The sequence below is a fragment of the Heterodontus francisci genome, chromosome 2 (assembly GCF_036365525.1).
Source record: "Heterodontus francisci isolate sHetFra1 chromosome 2, sHetFra1.hap1, whole genome shotgun sequence".
Taxonomy (NCBI): Eukaryota; Metazoa; Chordata; class Chondrichthyes; order Heterodontiformes; family Heterodontidae; genus Heterodontus; species Heterodontus francisci.
In genome coordinates this window covers 215,152,333-215,177,651 of record NC_090372.1, presented here as the reverse complement: position 1 = coordinate 215,177,651, position 25,319 = coordinate 215,152,333, and positions in this window count along the sequence as shown.

Sequence of the window (25,319 nt, the reverse complement as noted above, 5' to 3'; positions counted from 1 at the left end):
GAGATGGTGCAGGAGGGAGGGCTTTAGGTTCCTGGATCACTGGGTCTGTTTCTGGAAAACGTGGGACCTGTACAAGTTGGACGGGTTGCACCTGAACCGGAATGGGACCAACATCCTTGCTGGGAGGTTTGATAGTGCTGTTGGGGGGGTGGCGTTTAAACTAATTTGGCAGGGGGATGGAATACAGAGTGGAGGTACAGTAGGGGGTGAGGCATAGACAAATATAGAAGAGAAACTGAGTCAGTCTGGAAGGCAGAGCAAATATAGACCTGTTAAGGCACAAGTGAAAATTGTAAGACTGGATTGCGTATACTTTAATGCAAGGAGTCTTACTAATAAGGCAGATGAATTGAGGGCGATTATTAGCACATGGGATTATGATATTATTGCTATCACAGAAACATGGCTCAGGTAGGGGCAGGACTGGCAACTCAATATTCCAGGGTATAGAATCTTCAGGCGTAATAGGGGAGGGGATAAAAGAGGAAGTGGTATTGCACTGTTGATCAAGGAGTCAATTACTGCAGTAAGGAGGGATGATATCTTCGAAGGTTCCTCTAATGAGGCCATATGGGTAGAACTTAAGAACAAAAGGGGGGCAATCACATGGCTGGGTGTCTACTACAGGGCTCCAAACAGTCAGGGAGAGATAGAGGAACAGATATGTTGGCAAATCTCAGAGAGGTGTAAAAATATAGGGTAATAATAGTAGGGGATTTCAACTTAACTAATATCAACTGGGATAGTGAAAAAGTCTTAAAGGGGAGGAATTCTTGAAATGCATACAGGAGAGCTTTTTGAGCCAATACGTAGGAAGTCCTCCAAGAGAAGGGGCAGTACTGGACCTAATCGTAGGGAATGAAGCTGGACATGTGGTAGAAGTATCAGTGGGAGAGCATTTCGGGGATAGTGACCATAACTCTGTAAGATTTAAGGTAGTTACGGAAAAGGACAAAGACCGGCCAGAAATAAAGGTACTGAATTGGTGGAAGGCCGATTTCAATTTGATAAAACAGGATCTGGCCAAAGTGGACTGGGAGCAGCTACTTGTAGGAAAGTCTACATCAGGCCAGTGGGAGGTATTCAAAGAGGAAATAGTGAGAGTTCAGAGCCAACATATACCCTTTAATGTGAAGGGTAGGACCAACAAGTCCAGGGAATCCTGGATGTCAAAGGATATAGAATATTGGATCAGAAAAAAAGGTGGTTTATGGCAGATTCAGAGCGCTGAAAACAGCGGAGGCATTAGAGGTGTATAGAAAGTGTAGGGGGGTACTTAAAAAAGTAATTAGGAGAGTGAAGAGGGGACATGAAAAAACATTGGCGGTCAATATAAAGGAAAATCCTAAGGCGTTTTATAAGTATATTAAGGGCAAGAGGATAGCTAGGGAAAGAGTAGGGCCCATTAGGGTCCAAAGTGGCAATCTGTGTGTGGAGCCGGATGACATAGGTGAAGTTTTAAATGATTACTTTTCATCTGTTTTCACTGTGGAGAACGACGAAGTAGGTGTAGAGATCAGGGAGGGCGATTTCGATATACTTGAACATATTAACATTGAAAGGGAGGAAGTATTAGATGCTTTAGCGGGCTTAAAAGTGGATAAATCTCTAGGCCCAGATGAGATGTATCCCAGGTTGTTGTGTGAGGCAAGGGGCACTGACACAAATTTACAGATCCTCTCTGGCCACGGGAGAGGTGCCAGAGGACTGGAGGACAGCGAATGTCGTACCAGAATTCAAGAAGGGTAGCAAGGATAGACCAGGTAATTACAGGCCGGTGAGTCTAACATCAGTGGTTCGGAAACTATTGGAAAAATTCTGAGGGACAGGGTTAATCACCACCTAGGGAGGCAGGGAATAATCAGGGATAGTCAGCACAGCTTTGTAAGAGGGAGATCGTGTCTAACCAACTTGATTACATTTTTCGAGGAGGTGACTTGATGTAGATGTAGTCAACATGGACTTCAGTAAGGCTTTTGATAAGGGCCCACATGGGAGATTGGTTAAGAAGGTAAGAGCCCATGGGATCCAGGGCAATTTGGCAAATTGAATCCAAAATTGGCTTAGTGGCAGGAAACAGAGGGTAATGGTCGAGGGTTGTTTCTGTGAATGGAAGCCTGTGACCAGTGGTGTACCACAGGGATCGGTGCTGGGACCCTTGCTGGTTGTAGTGTACATTAATGATTTAGACATGAATATAGGAGGTATGATAAGTAAGTTCGCAGATGACATGAAAATTGGTGGTGTCGTAAATAGTGAGGAGGAAAGCCTTAGATTACAGGATGATATAGATGGGCTGGTAAAATGGGCGGAGCAGTGGCAAATGAAATTTAATCCTGAGAAGTGTGAGGTGATGCATTTTGGGAGGACTAACAAGGCAAGGGAATATACAATGGATGGTAGGACCCTAGGAAGTACAGAAGGTCAGAGAAACCTTGGTGTACCTGTCCATAGATCACTGAAGGCAGCAGCACAGGCGGTTAGGAAGACATATGGGATACTTGCCTCTATTAGCCGAGGCATAGAATATAAAGCAGGGAGGTTATGAAGGAGCTGTATAAAACGCCACAGCTGGAGTACTATGTACAGTTCTGGGCACCACACTATAGGAAGGATGTGATTGCACTAGAGAGGGTGCAGAAGAGATTCACCAGGATGTTGCCTGGGCTGGAGAATTTCAGCTATGAAGAGAGACTGAAAAGGCTAGGGTTGTTTTCCTTAGAACAGAGAAGGATGAGGGAGGACATGATTGAGGTATGCAAAATTATCAGTGACATTGATAGCATAGATAGGAAGAGACTTCTTCCCTTAGCGGAGGGGTCAACAACCAGGGGGCATAGACTTAAGGTAAGGGGCAAGAAGTTTAGAGGGGATTTGAGGAAAAAAATTTTCACCCAGAGGGTGGTTGGAATCTGGAATACACTGCCTGAAGATGTGGTAGAGGCAGGAACCCTCACAACATGTAAGAAGTATTTAGATGAGCACTTGAAACGCCATAGCATACAAGGCCACGGGCCAAGTGCTGGAAAATGGGACTAGAATAGTTAAGTGCTTGATGGCCGGCACAGACAGGATGGGCCGAAGGGCCTGTTTCTGTGCTGTATGACTCTATTACACAATACTAGATCTAAAATAGCATTGTCCTTAGTTGGTTACACAACATTTTGTTCCAGATAGCTGTTGCAAAAGCATTCTACAAAGGTAGATGCAGGAAGGATGTTCCCGATGGTGGGGGAGTCCAGAACCAGGGGTTGTAGTCTAAGGATATGGGGTAAACCTTTCAGAACTGAGAGGAGGAGAAATTTCTTCACCCAGAGACTGGTGAGCCTGTGGAATTCGCTACCACAGAAAGTAGTTGAGGCCAAAACATTGTATGTTTTCAAGGAGTTAGATATACCCTTGGGTCTAAAGGGATCCAAAGGTATGGGGTGAAAGTGGGAGCAAGTTACTGAGTTGGATGATCAGCCATGATCATAATGAATGGTGGAGCAGGCTCGAAGGGCCGAATGGCCTACTCCTGCTCCTATTTTCTATGTTTCTAAACTCATCTTCCAGACAATCTTTGCCAATTTGATTTATCCAGTCCATATGAAGATTAAAATTTCTCCACAATTAATACATTGCCTTTATCTTGCTTAATGCTCTGTCCAACAGTATAACTACTGTTAGGAGGCATTTAAATCTACCCCTACCAGCAGTTTCTGAACCTTGTTATTTCTAATCTCCACCCATAATGATTCTAATTCCTCACCTTTGGAGCCAAGATCCTTTCTCATTCCTGTTCTTATATTATCCTTCACTATCAGGGATATTACTCCTGTTTTTCCACTCTGCCTGTCTTTTTGAAATATTGTGTACCCTGGAATATTTATTTCCCAACCTGGGTCACCTTGCAACCATGTCTCTGTAATGGTGATTATATCAAATCCATTAATCTCTATTTCTGCCACTAGTTCATTTATCTTGGTATGAATATTTCGTGTATTTAGATAAAGAGCCTTTAATTTTATTTTACCACTATTCTTTGCAGGGACCTTGTTTGTTGATGTACTGGGTCGATTTTACCCTGACGAAAGGGGTCCCGGCAGCAGGTCAGAAGGTGGGGGCAGACCCGCTCGGCCCTCTGTCGGACCCCCGTTGAAATTCCATGGTGGGCAGTCAATTAGCTGCCCGACATTGGGGATGCCATCCTTTTAAGGGACAAGCTCCCACCTCCAGAGTTGTTGGCCAATCGGAGGGCCGGCAGTTCTGCAGAATCAGCAACGCCACCAGGAGCAGTGACCACTGCCGGTACTGCAGGAGGCCTGCAGTGACAAAGATGGAGGAGACCCCAGTGTGGTCATCAGAACTATTCAGGCAGGCCTTGGCAAAAGGGTGGGGAGGGGGTGTTGGTGAGGGTTGGGATGGTTTTTGCCATGGGGGGCGGTCATCGGCACTGGGGGGGTGGGGGCCCTCTGTGGACCATGGATATCTCCCAGACAAGGGACCCTTCCCCCCCCCCACCACCTCGCCAAGCCATCTAAGGAGGGAGCGGAAGCAGGAAGCTGTCCTTAAGTGGCCATTAATTGGTCACTTAAGCGTCTCAATTGGCCTCGGGCAGGGAGGCCATCCAAATCCTTCCTCGTCCTAGACAAAATGGCATGGGGCAGGACAATGATGGGCACAAAGCCAGATGCCGTCCATTTTGTGTGCCCCCCACCTCGTTCCTGTCTCCAAGGCAGAATAAAATCCTTCCCACTTTGTCCCTTCCTGTCCCACTCTGCTTGTCTTCACCTAAATGATTACACTGTTTTTTGCCTTAACATTTCTCTCGATTTCTAAGAGAAAAAAATTTGCAGGGTTACAGGGAAAAGGTGGGGGCGTAGAACTAGGTGAATTGCTCTTGCACAGAGATGGTTCGGCCATGATGGGCCCAAATGCCTCCTTCTGTGTTGTAATGTAACCATTCTATAATTCCATCTCCCTTAACCTGACCCCTCCTCCCTTCTTTTAGTTTAAGTCCCTATCCACAGCTGTCCTATCCACATTCCTGGTTCTATGATTCGTTAGGATGCTGATCCTAGCCCGGTTTTAGTGCAGCCCATCCCAATGGAAAACTCCCTATTTCCGAAGTGCTGATGCCAGTGCCCATGAATCGAACTCCTTCTTTCCATACCATTCTTTCAGCCACGTGTTTCATTCTCTAATCTATCTGACACTATGCCAATTGGCGTGTGGTTTAGGTAACAATCCAGAGATTATTACCTTTCAGGTTCTGCATTTTAATTTGGACCCTAACTCCTCAAACTCTCTCAGAAGAACATCATTCCTAGCTCTACCTATGTCATTGGTTCCTACATGGGCCACTACAACCGGATCCTCCCTCACACTCAACTTTCTCTCCTAGCCGTGAAGGGATGTTTTTAACCCTGGCACTGGGCAGGCAGCACAACTTTCGGAACTCTTGATCAAGGCTACAGAGAACAGTGTTAATCCCCTGACGATACTGTGCCCTATCACTACCACATTCTTTTTCACTCCCCCAACTTGAATGGGTTCCTGCGCCATGGTCGGTTTACTCATCAGCCCTGCAATCCTTCTTCTCATCCAAACAGGTAGCAAGTAAATTGTACCTGTTGGTCAAGGTCAATGGCTGAGGCTCCTCCATCACTACATGCTGGATCCCCATATCTACCTGACTCAGTCACACCCTCCTGTCCCTAACCACAGACGAAGTCTAAAATTCTACTTAACCTAAGTGGTGTGACTTTCTCCTGGAACAAAGTGTTCAGGTAACTCTCCCCCACCCTGCAATGTCTGCAGCTCAACAACTCTGAGCTGAAGTTGCTCAAGCTGCAGACACTTACCACAGACATGGCTGTCTGGGATTGCAGTGCTCTCCACAAACTCCCACACGTTGCAGTTACTGCACATCATCTGCCCTGCCATGTCTGTCGAACCTTATGTATTTATTTATTTGATTAATTCGTTACTAATTTAGTAGTGACAGCAAGTTAGTTTCCTAACTTAGAGACAAAGGAAGAGTGTAGCTCCAACAATGACCATACCAAATGACCATATGAATTAGGAGCAGAAATAGGCCATTCGGCCCATCAAGCCTGCTCCCTCATTCAATAAGATCATGATTGATCTGTTTCTGACTTGAATTCACGCTCCCATCTAGCCCCGATAGCCTTTGATTCCCTTGCCTAACAAGAATCTATCTACCTCCGCCTTAAAAATATTCAATAACCCCGCCTCCACCACCTTCTGAGGCAGAGAATTCCAAAGTTGCACAACCCTCTGAGAGAAAACATTTCTCCTCATCTCTGTCATGAAAGGGCAAACCCTAATTTTAAAACACTGCCTCCTAGTTCTGGACTCACCCACAAGAGCAAACGTCCTTTCCACATCCACCTTGTCAAGACCGTTCAGGATCTTATATACTTCAATCAAGTCTCCCCTCACTCTTCTAAACTCCAGTGAAAATAAGCCCAGTCTGTCCAACCTTTCCTCATAAAACAGCCCACTCATTCCAGGTATCAATTTAGTAAACCTCCTTGGAACTGCCTGCAACACATTTACATCCTTCCTTAATTAAGGAGACCAAAACTGCACAGTTTTCGAGATGTGGTCTCACCAATGCCCTGTATAACTGAAGCATAACATCCTTACTTTTATTTTCAATTCCTCTCGTAATAAAGGATAGCAGTCCATTAGCTGCCTTTATTACTTGCTGTACCTGCACACTACCTTTTGGTGACTCATACACTAGAACACCTAGATCCCTCTGCACCTCGGAATTCTGCTGTCATTCTGCTTTTTTATTCTTTCTGCCAAAGTGAACAACTTCACATTTTCCCACATTATACCCCATCTGCCAGATTTTTGCCCACTCACTCAACCTATCCATATCAGTCTGCAACCTCCTTATGTCCTCTCCACAACTTAATTTCCTACCTATCTTTGTGTCATTTACAAACTTAGCTAGCATGCCATCACTCCCCTCATCTAAGTCATTGATATAAATTGTTAAAAGTTGAGGCCCCAGCACAGACCCCTGCAGGGCTCCACGCGTCACATCCTGCCAATCAGAAAAGCACCCATTTATGCATACTCTCTGTTTTCTGTCAGCCAGCCAATCTTCCATCCATGCTAATAAGTTACCCCTTACACCATGACCTCCTACTATGCACAATAACCTTTTATGTGGCACCTTGTCAAATGCCTTCGAGAAATCTAAGTACAGTATGTCAATGAGCTCCCCTTTATCCACAGTGCATGTTACTCAAAGAACAAAGAACAGTACAGCACAGGAACAGGCCATTCGGCCCTCCAAGCCTGCGCCGATCTTGATGCCTGCCTAAACTAAAACCTTCTGCACTTCCGGGGACCGTATCCCTCTATTCCCATCCTATTCATGTATTTGTCAAGATGCCTCTTAAACGTCATTATCGTACCTCCTTCCACTACCTCCCCCGGCAACAAGTTCCAGGCACTCACCACCCTCTGTGTAAAGAACTTGCCTCGCACATCCCCTCTAAACTTTGCCCCTCTCACCTTAAACCTATGTCCCCTAGTAACTGACTCTTCCACCCTGGGAAAAAGCTTCTGACTATCCACTCTGTCCATGCCGCTCATAACTTTGTAAACCTCTATCATGTCACCCTTCCATCTCCGTCGTTCCAGTGCAAACAATCCGAGTTTATCCAACCTCTCCTCATAGCTAATGCCCTCCAGACCAGGCAACATCCTGGTAAACCTCTTCCGTACTCTCTCCAAAGCCTCCACGTCCGTCTGGTAGTGTGGCGACCAGAATTGCACGCAATATTCTCAGTGTGGCCTAACTAACTCCTTCAAAGAACACCAATAAATTGGTTAAACATGATTGTCCTTTCACAAAACCATGCTAACTATTCCTGATTACCTTGAATTTTTCTAAGTGCCCAGCTATAGCCTCCTTAATGATTGATTCTAACACCTTCCTCATGACATATGTCAAGCTAACTGGCCTATAGTTACCTGTTTTCTGCCTCCCCCTTCTTGAATAGAGGGGTGATATTTGCTACTTTCCAGTCTGATGGAACCTTTCCAGGATCGAGCGAATTTTGAAACATTAACACCAATGCATCTACTACCTCATTAGCCACCTCTTTTAAGACCCTAAGATGAAGCCCATCAAGACCCGGCAACTTGTCAGCTTGCGGATCCATCAGTTTGCTCAGTACCACTTCCCTGGTGATTGTAATTTCACCAAGTTCCTCTCTTCCTTCCACCTCCTGATTTACGGCTATTACTGGAATGTTTTTTGTATCCTATATAGTGAAGACAGAAGCAAAATATTTGTTCATTTCATCCTCCTTTCTTTATTATCTACTATTAACCATTCTCATTCTCCAGAGGACCAACATTCACTTTACTTACTCTTCCTTTTGAAATACCTGCAGAACCTCTTGCTATCCATTTTTACATTTCTAGCTAGCTTCCTCTCATACTCTAATTTTTTTCTCCTGATTAACCTTTTAGTCATTCTCTGCCATTCTTGATATTCTGACCAATCATCTGACCTGCCACCCCCACTTATCTTTGCACAGTTATATGCTTTTTTGTTATGTTTGATGCTTTCCTTATCTTATTTAGTTAACCACAGAAGGTGGGTCCTCTCCTTATAATTTTTCTTTACTTAGGAATATACTTATTCTGAGTATTCTGAAATATCCCCTTGAATGCTCAAGAAGCTTGACACCATCCAGGACAAAGCAGCCCGTTTGCTGCTCCATCCATTACCTTAAACATTCACTCGCTCTACCACGGGTGCACATGGCAGCAGTGTGTACCAACTAGAAGATGCACTGCAGCAACTCACCAAGGCTTCTTCAGAAGCACCTTCCAAATCTGCAATCTTTTCCACCTAGAACAAGGACACCAGGCGCATAGGAACACCGCCACCTGCCAGTTCCCTTCCAATTCACACACCATCCTGATTTGGAACTATATCGCCTTCACTGTCACTGCGTCAAAATCCTGGAACTCCCTCCCAAACAACACTGTGGGTGTACCTACACCACATGGACTGCAGCGGTTCAAGAAGGCAGTTCTAGGCCTTCTCAAGGGATGAACAATAAATGCTGGCCTTGCTAGTGACGATGAACAAGTTCAAAAAAATTGTCACAGATCAGTCCTTATCTCATTTAATTGAGCAGAACAGGCATGAGGAGCTAAATGGCCCACTCCTGTTCCTATGTTCCTAAGTTTGCAGATGACACAAAACTTGGAAATGTAGTAAACAGTATGGAGAATGTAGACAGACTGGTGAAATGGATAGACACATAGCTTACATTTAATGCAGAGAAGTGTGTGTACTTTGGAAGAACAAGGAGAACCACTATAAACTAAATGTTTTTTAAAAAGGATACAGGACCAAGGAGATCTGGGTTGGGCTGGGGGCGGGGGAGCGGGGTGGGTGGCGGGAGGTCGCAGGTCCACAAATTTTTTAAGGTGGGAGGACAAGCTGATAAGGCAATTAGAAATACAGAAGAATCCTTTGTTCATACATAGAAGCACAGAGTACAAAAGCAAGGATGTAATGCTAAACCTTTATAAATCACAGGTTAGGCTTCACCAACAGTAGCTTGCATTTATATAGCATCACTGATATAGTAAAACATCCTAAGGCTCTTCACAGAAGTTATCAAAGAAAATCTGACACCAAACCACATAGGGAGATATTTGGACAGATCAAAGTAGGTTTTAAGAAATGTCTTAAAGAGGAAGAGAAAGGTAGAGAGTAGGGGAAGAAGAAAGGTTTGAGGAGTAAATTTTAAAGCTGAAGGCCTAGGCAGCTAAAGGCATGGCTGCCAATAGTGAAGTGATTACAATCAGGAATGTGCCAGAATTGGAGCAGTGCAGAGATCCTAGAGGGTTGTTAGGCTGGAGGAGTTTATAGAGATAGGGGAGTACGAGGTCCTGGAAGTATTTGAAAACAAAGATGAGAATTTTAAAATCAAGACATTGAAGACCAGCAGCCAATGTGGATCAGTGAGCATAAGAGTGATGAGTGAGTGGAACTTGGTGTGCACCACAATACCGGAACCAGAATTTTAGATCAGTTCAAATATTCAAAGGGTGCAAGGCGGCAGACTGGTCAAAAGAGCATTGAAATAGTTAAGTTTACAAATAACAAAAGCATAGATGAAAGTTTCAGCAGCAGTTGAGCTGAGGCAGGGGAGGATGTCTTGGTGGTGGGGTGAATAGGTGGTCAGAAGTTCATCTCAGGGTCAAATAGGGCACCAAGGTTGCAAGCTATCTAGTTCAGCCTCAGACAGTGGCCAGCAAGAGAGATGGGCTATGGAGCGGAGTTTGTGGTGGTACCAAAGACATTGGCTTCGGTCTTCCCAATATTTAGTTTGAGGAAATTTCCACTCATCCAGTACCATCAACATCCTGCGGGTTACCACTGACCACAAACTGAACTGGAGTAGCCATATAAACACCATGGCTACAAGAGCCGGTCAGAGGCTAGGAATCCTACGGTGAGTAACTCAATTCCTGACTCCCCAAAGCCTGTCCACCATTTACAAGGCACATGCCTTGTGCGGCACAGTAGCGCAGTGGTTAGCACCACAGCCTCACAGCTCCAGGGACCCGGGTTCGATTCTGGGTACTGCCTGTGTGGAGTTTGCAAGTTCTCCCTGTGACCACGTGGATTTTCGCTGGGTGCTCTGGTTTCCTCCGACCGCCAAAGACTTGCAGGCGATAGGTAAATTGGCTGTTGTAAATTGCCCTTAGTGTAGGTAGGTGGCAGAGAATATGGGATTACTGTAGGGTTAGTATAAATGGGTGATTGTTGGTCGGCACAGATTTGGTGGGCCAAAGGGCCTGTTTCAGTGCTGTATCTCTAAATAAATAAATAAAAAATAAATAAAGTCAGGAGTGTAATGGAATACTCTCCTCTTGCCGGGTTGGGTGTAGCTGCAACAACACTCAAGAAGCTCAACACCATCCAGGACAAAGTAGCCCGCTTGATTGACCCCATCCACAAACATCCACACCCTCCACCACCGACACACAGTGGCAGCAGTGTGTACCATCTACAAGATGCACTGCAGCATCACACCAAGGCTCCTTAGACAGCACCTTCCAAACCCACAACCTCTACCATTTAGAAGGACAAGGGCAGCAGATGCATGGGAACATCACTACCTGCAAGTTCCCTTCCAAGCCACACACCATCCTGACTTGGAACTATATCGCCGTTCCTTCACTGTCACTCGGTCAAAATCCTGGAACTCCCTTCCTAACAGCACCGTGGGTGTACCTACACCACATGGACTGCAGTGGTTCAGGAAGGCATCTCACCACCACCTTCTCATTGGCAATTATGGATGGACAATAAATGCTGACCTGGCCAGCGACGCCCACATCCCATAAATCGAATTAAAAAATGGATGTTGAATGGTGCAACAAATCAGAGACAGTGAAGGGATCGAGAGAGGTGGTCATGAGGTAGAGCTTGGTGCCTGATATCAGTGTATATGCTGAACGTGACAATGAATTTTCAGATGATGTCGCTGAGGGATGGCATTTCGAGGTGAAATAGGATGGGGCCATGAATAACTCGATAGATCCTTCAGGGATACCAGACGGAACAATGCGGAAGTGGGAAGAGATGCCATTGCAGATGATTCTCTAGCTATGACTGGTTAGATAAGAATGGAACGAGGCAAAGGCAGGCCCATCCAGCTGGTCAACAGAGGAGAGAGGTTGAAGGAAGGATGGTAGTTTCAAAAGCAGGTGAGGAAGGATAGTTTATTATGGTCACAGTCACATAAGGTGTCAGTTCAAGTACTGGTATGCTGGGTACCAAACTTTAGGAAGGATGTCAAGGATTTGGAGTTAGTGCAGAGATTTACTAGAATGAAACCAGTGATGCTGGGCTTCATTTTTCTTCAAGAAGCTGAGATTATGCTCTGTATGCAAAGAAGTTTAAGGGGAGATTTAAAAGCGTTCAAAACCATGAAGGATTTGGTGGATTAATTAGCACCTATCTGCCAACATCCAGAGTCCTCCATCACCCTCCCTGGGAAAGTCCTATCCCACTGGCAGAGGTGAGGCACAGGTAGACGTGTCCCAAGGAATCATCAACATTGACTATGGACCTCATGAAGTCTCATACCTTCAGGGCTAAGAAGGCCAAGGAAATCATTTGCTGACCACCACCTACCAAGTACTCCTCCAAGTTGGAGGAAGCTGTGAGGGAAACAGGGATATAGAATATGGAATTTCTTCAATGTGCACCAGCAAGGATAGCTCATTAGGACTAATGGAGATAGTTACCAGAATGGGCCTGCAACAGGTGATCAGGGAACCAACACAAGTAAATAACCTATCTGACCACATTCTCATCCACCTATCGCTTGCAATCACATCTGCAGAAGTGATCACTGCACAATTTTTGTGAAGAAAAACTCTCATCTTCAGTATGAGGATATGCTCCATCTTGTAGTGCAGCGCTACCATGTGCTAGTGGAAAAGACTAAGAACAGACTTTGCATCCTGAAATGAGGTATCCTTTGAGGCACTGTGGGCCAACAGCAGCAAGAAACATGTTTTTTCCACAGTCAGTAATGACATGGGTCAACATGTCCCTCGCTCTCCAATTACCATCAAGATTAGAGACCAACTGCAGTCCGATGGGAGTGTAGAAGCAAATGCCAGGAGTAGCCCCAGGCACACATTTGAATGAAGTATCAGCCTAGCAAAGCTGCTGGATAGAAATACCCACATATAAACACCAAAAGAATCGAATATAGACAGGTGTAAATGACTCCACAGCTAAAGGATCAGAACAAAGTTGTATAGTCCTGCTAAATACAGTCAGGAATGGTGTTGAAAAAAAACCAGATAACTAACAAGAGGAGGATGCCAATCAGAGGCAAGCAGCTGCAGCGTCATCACAGAGATGGTGGCTGTGACTGTAGCAACTAGATACCACGGAGCAGTGCTGGAACCAGGCTTGGCAGGCGGGAGAGGTCTCATGCGGTAGGAGTCATGGGGGGGGGGGGGGGTTGGCAGTAAGGGTAGGGAGTAGCCCTCAGTGGGCACACCCCCTTCCCGATGCCATGTCCCTCGTCCAGGCACTAAATGCCTTTAAATGAGGAACCACCAACCTGCCCCCTACCCACCACACGCCAGAGCCACAAAGCAGCCTGCACGATTTTTGTGCTGTGCTTCCCGCGTAGCAACAGAGCCGCCCACCACACAGGTAATTGCAGTTGCAGCAGAAGAGGCCTGTAATTCGGGGTTAATTCCCAAGTTAAGGGCCTCAATTGGCGGCGGGGCGGGAAGACATTCACAGGCCTTCCCACCGTGGACGAAATTTCGGTGGAGGCGGGATGGTTGCGGGATCCCCCCATTGCCATCATCCCACCCGATTTTATGTTTTCCCACCTCTGAACCCGCCACGGAGGAGAGCATAAAATGCCACTCCTGCCAGAAGTGGCTGAGTTCTCTCAACATAGCAAAGGCTATGGGACCCAATAACATCCCAAGTATTGCTGAAGATGTGTTCACCAGACTTAGTTGCTCCCCTTTCATGTTCATGTCTGAATCACATGAATTTCAAACAAAATTTAATTGCAAACCATATTCTGAGATATCATTACCCAGGAGGACATGGGGAGACAATTTTCCTCCACGATCCTGTCTGAAATTGGGCTGGACCACAGTCGAGATTGATAAGAAATTTGGGTCTGCTGTTGCCTCATTATCTAAATTTGGATTTCAAGCTGTCACTCTACCTGGGGCTGTCAATGGCATTCCTTCTCTGCATAAAAATAAAGGTGGGGAGAACAAAAGGACATAAGAATAGGAGCAGGAGTAGACTATATGGCTCCTCGAGCCTGCTCCGCCATTCAATATGATCATGGTTGCTCTTCTGACTTAACTACACTTCCCTACCCACTCCCATATACCTTGATTCCTGGAGAGATCAAAAATCTATCTATCCCAGCCTTGAATATACTCAACAATGGAGCACGCAAGCCCACCGGGGTACAGAATTCCCAAGATTCACAAACATCTGAGTAAAGAAATTTCTCATTTCAGTAATGATTGACCTTTTAACCTTAGAATGCGCATTCACGTTCCAGATTCGCCAGCTGAGGAAACAATCTCTCAGTGTCAACCTGCCAAGCCTTTTCAGAATCTTGTATATTTCAATGAGATCACCTGTCATTCTTCCAGATCTGGAGAGAAACTGCCCAAAATAATCAGCCTCTCATCATGATAACCCACTCATCTCAGGAACCAATCCAGTGAACCTTCACTGTCCCATCTCCATGGCAAGAATATCGTTCCTTAGATCTGGAGAACAAAACTGCCCAGAGTACTCTGGGGGCGGGGGGCGTGTGGCGGGTTGGGGGTGGTTAGTGAGGGGATTTTATTTGGGTGATGGGGTCTCAAGCACAGGCTAAAACGCTGGCGACAGCCCCACGTTGCCTCCCTGTGCAAGGCTCGCCGCATTACGTACCAATTAGGGACTTAAGTGGACAGCAGTGAGCCTTCCCCAGAATTTAGAACCACAGCATCAGAAGTCCCATCCTCTCAGAGCTGCTAGTCAATCTGGACTCACCACATGCAATGGACCCAGGCCATGGGTGAGTCAGGGTGGAAGGGGTTTCACGGGGTGGTGGTCATGGGGGAGGGTGTGGTGGGGTGGCTCTCAGCAGGCCACCCCCTCCTGATTCCGGGTCCCTCATTCAGGCACTAAGTGCCTGTTAATTAGGAACCCAAACAACCCCCAGAGCCGGCAAGCAAACCACATGAGTTTGCTTGCCGTGCTACCTGTCTGGCGACAAGACCTCCCACCGCTGGGCTAATACTGGCGGTAGCAGTAATTTCGCACTAATTGCTACTTAAGGGCTTCAGTGGGTGGGGGGGAGGGGAGGAGCCATCCACATCTTCCCACCATGGACTTAATTGGGATGGACAGGGGAAGGTGGCTGGGTGACCCCCATCCCCGGCATCATCCCACCCAATTAAATGCTCGCCCAGCCTCCAAACTCACCGCGGAGGAAAGCATAAAACTCCCCCTGGGTGTGGCCTCACCAAAGCCCTATACAACTGAAGCAAGACAACTTTGTTCTCGTACTCCAATCCCCTTGCAAAAAAGGCGAGCATGCCATTTGCCTTCCTAATTGCTTGCCATACCTGCATGCTAACGTTCTGTTAGGGAGGGAATGCCAGGACCCCAGTGAATTTCCGTCCAGTCTACTTCACTTCCCAGACACTGAGGCATTCAGTGAGAGTCTTCATTTTACTTCTTGCAGCACTTCTGCCCCTTTAAGGTCCCTCGATGACTATATTGGTGCTGCAAAGGCATTTCTCCTGCAGCACCTCAGTTTCCCCAGTTGGCAGAACCCTCTTAATTTTTCCTCTTTAATTTGGCCAGGAGCCCAATGTGCATATCAAAAGAACCCTTACCCAAGAAAACTGATAGGGGTTGCAATCGATATGAGGGGCAGGAAGAAGTCAGAAGAAAATAAGAAATAGGAGCAGGTGTAGGCCATTCGGCCCTTCAAGCCTGCTCTGCCATTCAATAAGATCATGGCTGATCTGAATGTGGCCTTAACTCTACTTTCCTGCCTGCCTCCCCATAACCTTTGACTCCCTTGTAGATCAAATATCTGTCTAACTCAGCCTTGAACATATTCAGTGACCCAGCCTTCACTGCTCTCTGGGGAAGAGAATCCAAAGGTTACTGACACTCTGAGAGAGAAATTCCTCCTCATCTCAGTCTTAAAATGGCGACCCCTTATTTTTAAACTGTGCCCCTGAATTCAAGGGGAACCATCCTCTCAGCACCTACCCTGCCAAGCACCTCAGAATCTTGTATGTTTCAAGAAGTTCACCTCTCATTCTTCTAAACTCCAATGAGTCTAGGCCCAACCTGCTCAACCTCTTCTCAGAAGACAACATCTTCATCCCAGGAATCAGCCTAGTGAACCTTATCTGAACTGCTTCCACAGCAAGTATATCCTTTCTTCCTATACTTCCGAATTGTCAACTAGAATATTTTGTTCCCAGCCTTGGTCACCTTACAACCACGTTTCTGTAATGGCTATCATATCATACCCATTTATTTCTATTTGTGCTATCAATTTGTCTATCTTGTGAATTCAGACAAAGAGCCTTTAATACTGTCTTTTTACCATTTTTCCCTACTCTGACCTTATTTGCTGGTGCACACTTATGTTTGTACGCTCTGTCCCTTCCTGTCACATTCTGGATGTCAGTACCCATATTACTACTCTGCACTATTGCCTTGTCCTTTCTTGTTAGCTTTCCAGATTTCCCCTCTCCTGAACCTTCCACCCCACTATTTATTTTAAAGCCCTCTCTACAGCCCTAGTTGTATGATTCTTCAGGACACATGGACCCAGCAAGGTTCAGGTGAAGGGCATTCCAATGGATACAGCTTCCGCTTTCCCCAGAGATTATTACCTTTAAGGTTATGTTTTTTAATTTATCCCCCAGCTGCTCATACTTCCTAAGCAGAACCTCTTTCTTAGTCCTAAATATGTCATTGGAACCCACATGGACCATGACATCTGGATCCTTCCCCTCCCACTCCATGTTCCTTTCCAGTCCCGGATGCCATTCACCTTGGCACCCTGCAGGCAACACAGCCTTTAGGACCCATGCTCTCGGCTGCAGAGAACAGCATCTATCCCCCTAACTATACTGTGCCCTACAACTACTGCATTCCTTTTCACTCTCTCTACTCTAATGGCACCATGGTGCTCTCGTTAGTTTGTTCATCTTCCCTGCAGTCCCTGCTCTCATCCACACAAGCTACAAGGACCTTGAACCTGGTGGACAAGTGCAGGGATGAGGCTCCTCCGTTGCTACCTTCTGGATTCCCATACCTTCCTCATAGTTACACCCTCCTGTCCTTGCGAATGGACCAAATCTGAAGTACCTAGCCTAAGGGGTGTGACTGCCTCCTGAAACAAAGTGTTCAGGTAACTTTCTCCCTCCCTGATGCATCGCAGTGTCCAAATCTTGGACTCCAGCTCATCAACTATGAACCGAAGTTTCTCAAGCTACAGACACTTATTGCAGTTGTGGATCACACTGGTGTCCACCAGCTCCCTCATACTACAGCTGCAACGCATCAGCTGTTCTGCCATCTTTATTGTGTTTTATTTAACTAATCAGGTTTCAAGTTTAGAAGTCCTGCCCTACGGAGTTACATCCCTAAAAGGTGAATCGCCATTAGGATGTTCAGGAAGAAGATCTTCACCACACAGCTGCAATTTAAAATAGCCTTATGTGACTTACCTGCACATGGGATGCCATGTGGTACACAGGCCTGCTGGAAACAATGCCCTTGGCATTGTAAAAAATAAAGTAAAAATTGCATTTTTATATCACAATCTCAGGACATCCCAAAGCATTTTAAAGATAATGTGAGCACTGTTACAATGTAAAAATCACAGAAGTCAATTTGCACACAGCAAGGTCACCCAGAAGACTAAGAAGAACTCCACTTCCCCACTTCAAGTAGTGCCATGGAACCTTTTACATTCACAAGAGAGTGCAGACAGGGCCTTAGTTTAACAATTCTTCTAAAAGACAGCACCTCTGACAGTGCAGTACTCCCTCAGTACTACACTGGAATATTCAAGACTCTGGATTGGGACTAACATTTTGGAGTAACATTTTGGCATGGATAGAAGATTGGTTAGCTAACAGCAAACAAATAGCAGGCATAAATGGGTCATTTTCTGGTTGGTAAGATGTAAGAGTGGTGTGTCACAGGGATCAGTGCTGGGGCCTCAACTTTTTACAATTTATATAAATGACTTGGATGAAGGGACTGAAGGTATGGTTGCTAAATTTGCTGGTGACACAAAGATAGGTACTAAAGTAAGTTGTGAAGAAGACATAAGAAGGCTACAAAGTGATATAGATAGGTTAAGTGAGTGGGCAAAGATCTGGCAAATGGAGCATTAGGTGGGAAAATGTGAAATTGTCCATTTTGGCAGGAAGAATAAAAGCAAAGCATATTATCTAAATGGTGAAAGATTGCAGAGCTCTGAGTTGCAGCGGGATCTGGGTGTCCCAGTGCATGAATCGCAAAAGGTTAGTATGCAGGTACAGCAAGTAATTAGGAAAGCTAATAGAATGCTATCGTTTATTGTGAGGGGAATTGAATACAAAAGTAGGGAGGTTATGCTTCAGTTATACAGGGCATTTATGAGACCATGTCTGGAGTACTGTGTAAAGTATTGGTTCTCCTTATTTAAGGAAGGACGTAAATGCGTTTGAAGCAGTTCAGAGAAGGTTTAACAGACTAATACCTGGAATGGGCGGGTTGTTTTATGAGGAAAGGTTGGACAGGCTAGGCTTGTATCGCTGGAGTTTAGAAGAGTAAGAGACGACTTGATTGAAACAGATAAGATTCTGAGGGGTCTTGACAGGGTGGATGTGGAAAGGATGTTTCCTCTTGTAGGAGAATCTAGAACTAGGGGTCACTGTTTAAAAATAAGGGGTCATCCATTTAAGACAGAGATCAGGAGAAATTATTTCTCTCAGAGGGTCGTGAATCTTTGGAACTCACTTCCTCAAAAGGCAATGGAAGCAGAGTCTTTGAATATTTTTACGGGAGAGGTAGATAGATTCTTGATAAGCAAGGGGGTGAAAGGTTAGCAGGGGTAAGCGGGAGTGTGGAGTTGAGGTTCCAATCAGATCAGCCATGATCTTATTGAATGGCAGAGCAGGCTCAAGGGGCCGAGTGGCCTACTCCTGCTCCTAATTCATATGTTCGTATGGGACTAGAACCCACAACTTTCTGACTCAGATGCAAGAGTGCTAATGCCTCAGCTAACTTGCCTAAATGGTAGATAACCAAACAGGTAGCCACAGCTTGTGAAACCCAGTTATTGTCTGAGGTGGACTACCTACAGGGACAAGACCAGATTCTCTGGGCCCAGATGCAGTCCCCTGGACTTTAGCTGATTTAAGGAATCAGATGCACCAACAATAGGTTTGCCATGTGGGCTCCTTGAGTCTAGGAGGGTTGGTAAACATCAGAGTGCATCCAGTGAGGAATGCATAGTATTCATGAGCAAGCTGTAAGCTTGCACACATGCCACTGACCCTGGGGAAGGGAGATTCTTTGGTCATTTGTCATGGATCTAGATAGGCGTTACTTTAAATTGTGTTTTGAAGCTTGCTCTAAAGAGGTTAATCTCTCAGGACAGCACAATGCTGGGTTGTGAATTCAAAGTCAGACAAAAGATGGTTAACATGCTAATTTAAAGTTGCTTCTCCCAGAGACCGAACATTACATAAATAAAAGCAAAATACTGCGGATGCTGGAAATCTGAAACAAAAACAAGAAATGCTGGATTCACTCAGCAGGTCTGGCAGCATCTGTGGAAAGAGAAGCAGAGTTAACGTTTCGGGTCAGTGACCCTTCTTCGTAGAAGGGTCACTGACCCGAAACGTTAACTCTGCTTCTCTTTCCACAGATGCTGCCAGACCTGCTGAGTGAATCCAGCATTTCTTGTTTTTGTTACCGAACATTACATGATTTGTTAGTCGGTATGGGTATTCCGAAAGGGTATTCTAAAAATGAAATCTTGCACATCAAAAGGTCAGTTAGATAGAAGAGTACTACAAGGTTAATAAAGGACAGGGGACTGCAAGAAGATTCTACCCTTGACTGTAGGACTGTAGGACGAGGGATTTAGTCTGTTTACAAGAAAAAAAATCCATTAAAGTGGGAAGGTGTCAAACGTTCTTTATTTTCTATCATTACACGAATAGGTAGATTTACAATTCAAGCCAATCACTACCTCACCTAATATTAACAGCCATCCGCATCCGCAGATACTGCATGAAAGACTAGATTTTGGCCAGATCACTGGTGTTTCATTATTAGTGCCGGGTTTCAATACCACAGTTGCAGTGCATTTTGAATCAAATCTCATTAAAATAAGGCACTCAAATTGCTTAAAGGAGTGACTGAAGCCACTAAACCCAAGAAAAGAACTTGCATTTATACTGTTCTCCTTAGAGAAGGTTGAGAGGAGATTTGATAGAGGTGTTCAAAATCATGAGGGGTCTAGACAGAGGAGACAGGGAGAAACTGTTCCCATTGGCGGAAGGGTCGAGAACGAAAGGACACCGATTTCAAGTGACAGGCAAAACAATCAGAAGCAACATGAAGAAATTTTTTTTTTATGCAGTATGTGGTTAGGATCTGGACTGCACTGCCTGAGAGTGTGGTGGAGGCAGATTCAATCGTGTCTTTCAAAAGAGAATTGGATAATTATTGAAGAAAATATTTGCAGGGCTATGGGGAAAAGGCTGGGCATTGGGACTATGTGGGTTGCTTTCATAGAAAGCTGGCATGGAAACAAAGGGTCGAATAGCCTCTTTCTGTGCTGTAACCATTCTACGATTATATCTTGCAACTGTAGGGTATCCAAAAGCACTTGACAACGAATGAAGTTCTTTTGACATGTGGTCACTGTTGTAATAGCAAAACCAAGGCAGCCAAGTACCACACAGCAAGGCCCCACAAACAGTAATGCGGTAAAGACCAGATAATCTTTATAGTTGAGGGATAAATATTCGCCAGGACAATGGGGAGAACTCTCGCGCCAGACCTGAAACCTGCTGTTCCAGTACAGCTGCAACACTGGCATCTACCCGGTAATGTGGAAAACTGCCCAGGTACGTCCTGGCCACAAAAAGCAGGACAAGTCCGATCTGACTGATTACTGACCCGTCAGTCTGCTCTCAATCATCAACAAAGTGATGGCAGGTATCTTTAACAGTGCCATCGAGTAGCACTTACTTAGCAATAAACAGCTCACCAATGCTCAATTTGGGTTCGCCAAGGCCACTTGGCATCAGATCTCATCACAGCCTTTGTCCAAAGATGGATAAAAGAGCTGAATTCCAAAGGTGTGGTGACAGCGACTTCCCTTGACATCAAAGCAGCATATGACCAAGTGTGGCATCAAGGAGTCTTAGCAAAATTGAAGTCAGTGAGAATCAGGGGGAAAACTCTCCACTGGTTGGAGTTATATCCGGCACAAAAGGAAGATGGTTGTAGTTATTGGTCAATTCTCTCAGTCCCAGGACACCACTGCAGGAGATCCTCAGAGATATGTCCTAAGTCCAACCATCTTCAGCTGCTTCATCAATGACCTTCCCTCCATCATAAGGTCAGAAGTGGGGATGTTCACTGATGACTGCAGTGTTCAGTACCATTCGCAACTCCTCAAATACAGAAGCAATCCATGTCCAGATGCAGCAAGACCTGGACAACAAACATTCAGGCGTGGGGTGATAAATAGCAAGTAACATTCTAGCCACACAAGAGCCAGGCAGTGACCAGCTGAACAAGAGAGAATCTAACCATCTCCCCTTGACATTGAATGGCATTACCATCGTGAAATCCCCCAACATCAACATCCTGGGGGTTACCAATGATCAGAAACTTAACTGGCACAGCCATATAAATACTGTGGCTACAGAGCAAGTCAGAGGCTGGGAATTCTGCAGTGAGTAATTCACCTCCTGAATCCCTAAAGCCTGTCCAACATACAAGTCAGCAATGTGACAGAACACTCTGGATGACTGCAGCTCCAACAATACTAAAGAAGCTCGACACCATCCAGAATAAAGCAGTCTGCTTGATCAGCACCCCATCCATCACCTTCAACATTCACTCCATCCACCACCGAAGCACAGTGGCAATGGTGTGTACCATATCCAAGATGAACTACAGCAGGCGTTTCTGCGGCTGCAAAAGAGACTCCAGGATGGTATGTTGTCTCTCTGGTGCTAGGGTCAAGGATGTCTCTGAGCTGCTGCAGGGCATTCTGAGAGGGGAGGGCGAGCAGTCAGTTGTCGTGATACATATCGGTATCAACGACATAGGTAAAAAAAGGAATGAGGTCCTACAGGCTAATATAGAGAGTTAGGATGTAAATTAAAAAGTAGGACTTCAAAGGTAGTAATCTCAGGATTACTACCATTGCCACGTGCTAGCGAGAGCAGAAATAGCAGGATATATCAGATGAATACGTGGTTGGAGGAATGGTGTAAGGGGGAGGGATTCAGATAACTGGGACATTTGGACCGGTTCTGGGGAAAGCGGGACCAGTACAAGTTGGACGGATTGCATCTGGGCAGGACCGGGAACCAATTTCCTCAGGGGGTGTATTTGTTCGTGCTGTTGGGGAGGGTTTAAACTAGAATGGGGGATGGGAATCTTAGCAGGGAGACAGAGAAGGGGGAAACAAGGATAGAAATGAAAGACAGAAAGGTATGAAGCAAAAGTGGAAGGCAGAGAAAACAAGGCCGAGAAACAAATGCTCCCTTAGTGCAAAATAAGGCTAAGCTGACTAGTCTAAAGGCATTGTGTATTAATGCACGGAGCATTCGCAATAAGGTAGATGAATTAACAGCACAAATAGATATAAACAGTTATGATATAGTTGTGATTACGGAGATATGGCTGCAGGGTGACCAAGGATGGGAACTGAACATCCAGGGGTATTTAACATTTAGGAAGGACAGGCAAAAAGGGAAAGGGGGTGGGGTAGCCTTGTTAGTAAAGGAGGAAATTAATGCAATAGTGAGGAAGGATATTAGCTTGGAAAATCATGATGTAGAATCTGTATGTGTGGAGCTAAGAAACACCAAGGGGCAGAAACATTGGTGGGGATTGTCTATAGGCCCCCAAACAGTAGTGGAGATGCAAAGGATGGCATTAAACAGGACGCACGCAATAAGCGTACATCTGTAATCATGGATGATTTTAATCTACATATAGATTGGTGAAACCAAATTAGCAATAATACTGTGGAGGAGGATTTCCTGGAGTGTGTACGTGAAGATTTTTTAGACCAAGACGTTGAGGAACCAACTCGAGAACAGGCTATCCTGGACTGGGTATTGTGCAATAAGAAAGGATTAATTTACAATCTAGTTGTGTGGGGTCCCTTGGGGAGGAGCGACCATAACATGATTCCATTCAAGGCTATGGGATTCATGGCTGGCAAATGGGATTAGGTAGACAGGTCAGGTGTTTTAATGCATCGGTGCAGACTCGATGGGCCGAAGGGCCTCTTCTGCACAGTATTATTCTGTGATAGAATTCTTCGATCCGAAAATAGGGTCCTGAATCTAAATCAAGGAAATTACAAAGGTATGCGGCGTGAGTTGGCTATGGTAGATTGGGGAACTTTACTGAAATGGTTGACGGTGGATAGGCAATGGATAATATTTAAAGAATGTGTGCATGAATTACAACAATTATTCATTCCTGTCTGGTGCAAAAATAAAACCGGAAAGGTGGCTCAACCGTGGCTTACAAAAGAAATTAGGGATAGTATTAGATCTAAAGAGGAGGCATATAAAATCGCCAGTAAAAGCATCAAGTCTGAGGTTTGAGAGCAGTTTAGAATTCAGCAAAGGAGGACAAAGAGATTGATTAAGCGGGAAAAAATAGAGTATGAGGGTAAACTTGTGAGGAACATAAAAACTGACTGTAAAAGCTTCTATAAATATGTGAAGAGAAAAAGATTAGTGAAGACAAATGTAGGTCCCTTACAGTCAGAAACGGGGGAAATTATAATGGGGAACAAAGAAATGGCAGAACAATTAAACACATACTTTGGTTCTGTCTTCACAAAGGAGGATACAAATAACCTCCCAGAAATGTTAGGGAACCAAGGGTTTAATGACAGGACAGAACTGAAGGAAATCATTATTAGTAAAAAAAAAACAGTGCTAGGGAAATTAATGGGGTTAAAGGCTGATAAATCCCCAGAGCCTGATAATCTACATCGCAGAGTACTAAAGGAAGTGGCCCTGGAAATAGTGGATGCATTGGTGGTCATCTTCCAAAATTCTATAGACTCTGGAGCAGTTCCTACAGATTGGAGGATGGCAAATGTAACCCCACTATTTAAAAAGGGAGGGAGAGAAAAAAACAGGGAATTACAGACCAGTTAGCCCTACATCAGTAGTGGGGAAAATGCTAGAGTTTATTATAAAGGATGTGATAGCAGAACACCTGGAAAGCATAAACAGGATTGGACAAAGTCAGCATAGGTTTACGAAAGGGAAATCATGCTTTACAAATCTACTGGAGTTTTTTGAGGATGTAACTAGTAGAACAGATAAGGGAAAACCAGTGGATGTGGTGAATTTGGATTTTCAGAAGGCTTCTGATGAGGTCCCACATAAGAGGTTAGTGTGCAAAATCTAAGCACATGGGATTGGGGGTAATCTCCCGGCATGGAATGAGAAATGGTTGACAAACAGGAAACAGAGAGTAGGAATAAACGGGTCTTTTTCTGGGTGGCTAGCAATGAATAGTGGGGTACCGCAGGGATCAGTGCTTGGGCCCCAGCTATTCACAATATATATTAACGACTTGGGTGAGGGAACTAAATGTAACATTTCCAAGTTTGCAGACAACACAAAGCTAAGGAGGATGCAAAGTGGCTCCAATGTGATTTGGACAAGTTGGGTGAGTGGGCAAATGTATGGCAGATGCAGTATAACATGGATAATTGTGAGGTTATCCATTTTGGTTGTAAAAACAGAAAGGCAGATTATTATCTGAATGGTGATAGATTGGGAAAGGGGGAGGTGCAACGAGACCTGGGTGTCCTTGTACACCAGTCGCTGAAAGCTAGCATTCAGGTACAGCAAGCAGTTAGGAAGGCAAATGGTATGTTGGCCTTCATTGCAATAGGATTTGAGTACAGGAGCAAGGATGTCTTGCTGCAGTTATACAGGACCTTGGTGAGACCACATCTGGAGTATTGTGTACATTTTTGGTCTCCTTATCTGAGGAAGGATGTTCTTGCCATGGAGGGAGTGCAAAGAAGATTTACTAGGCTGATTCCTGGGATGGCAGGATTGACGTATGAGGAGAGATTGGGTTGACTAGGCCTATATTCACAAGAGTTCAGAAGAATGAGAGGGAATCTCATAGAAACCTATAAAATTCTAACAGGACTAGACAGGCTAGATACAGGGAGGATGTTCCCGATGGCTGGGGAGTCCAGAACCAGGGGTCACTGGCTCAGGATACGGCATATGCCATTTAGAACCAAGATGATGAGAAATTTCTTCATTCAGAGGGTGTTGAACCTGTGGAATTCTCTACCGCAGAAGGCAATTGAGGCCAAGTCATTAAATATATTCAAGAAGGAGATAGATACATTTCTTAATGCCAAAGAGATCAAGGGTTATGGGGAGAAAGCAGGAACAGGGTACTGAATTAGTTGATCAGCCAT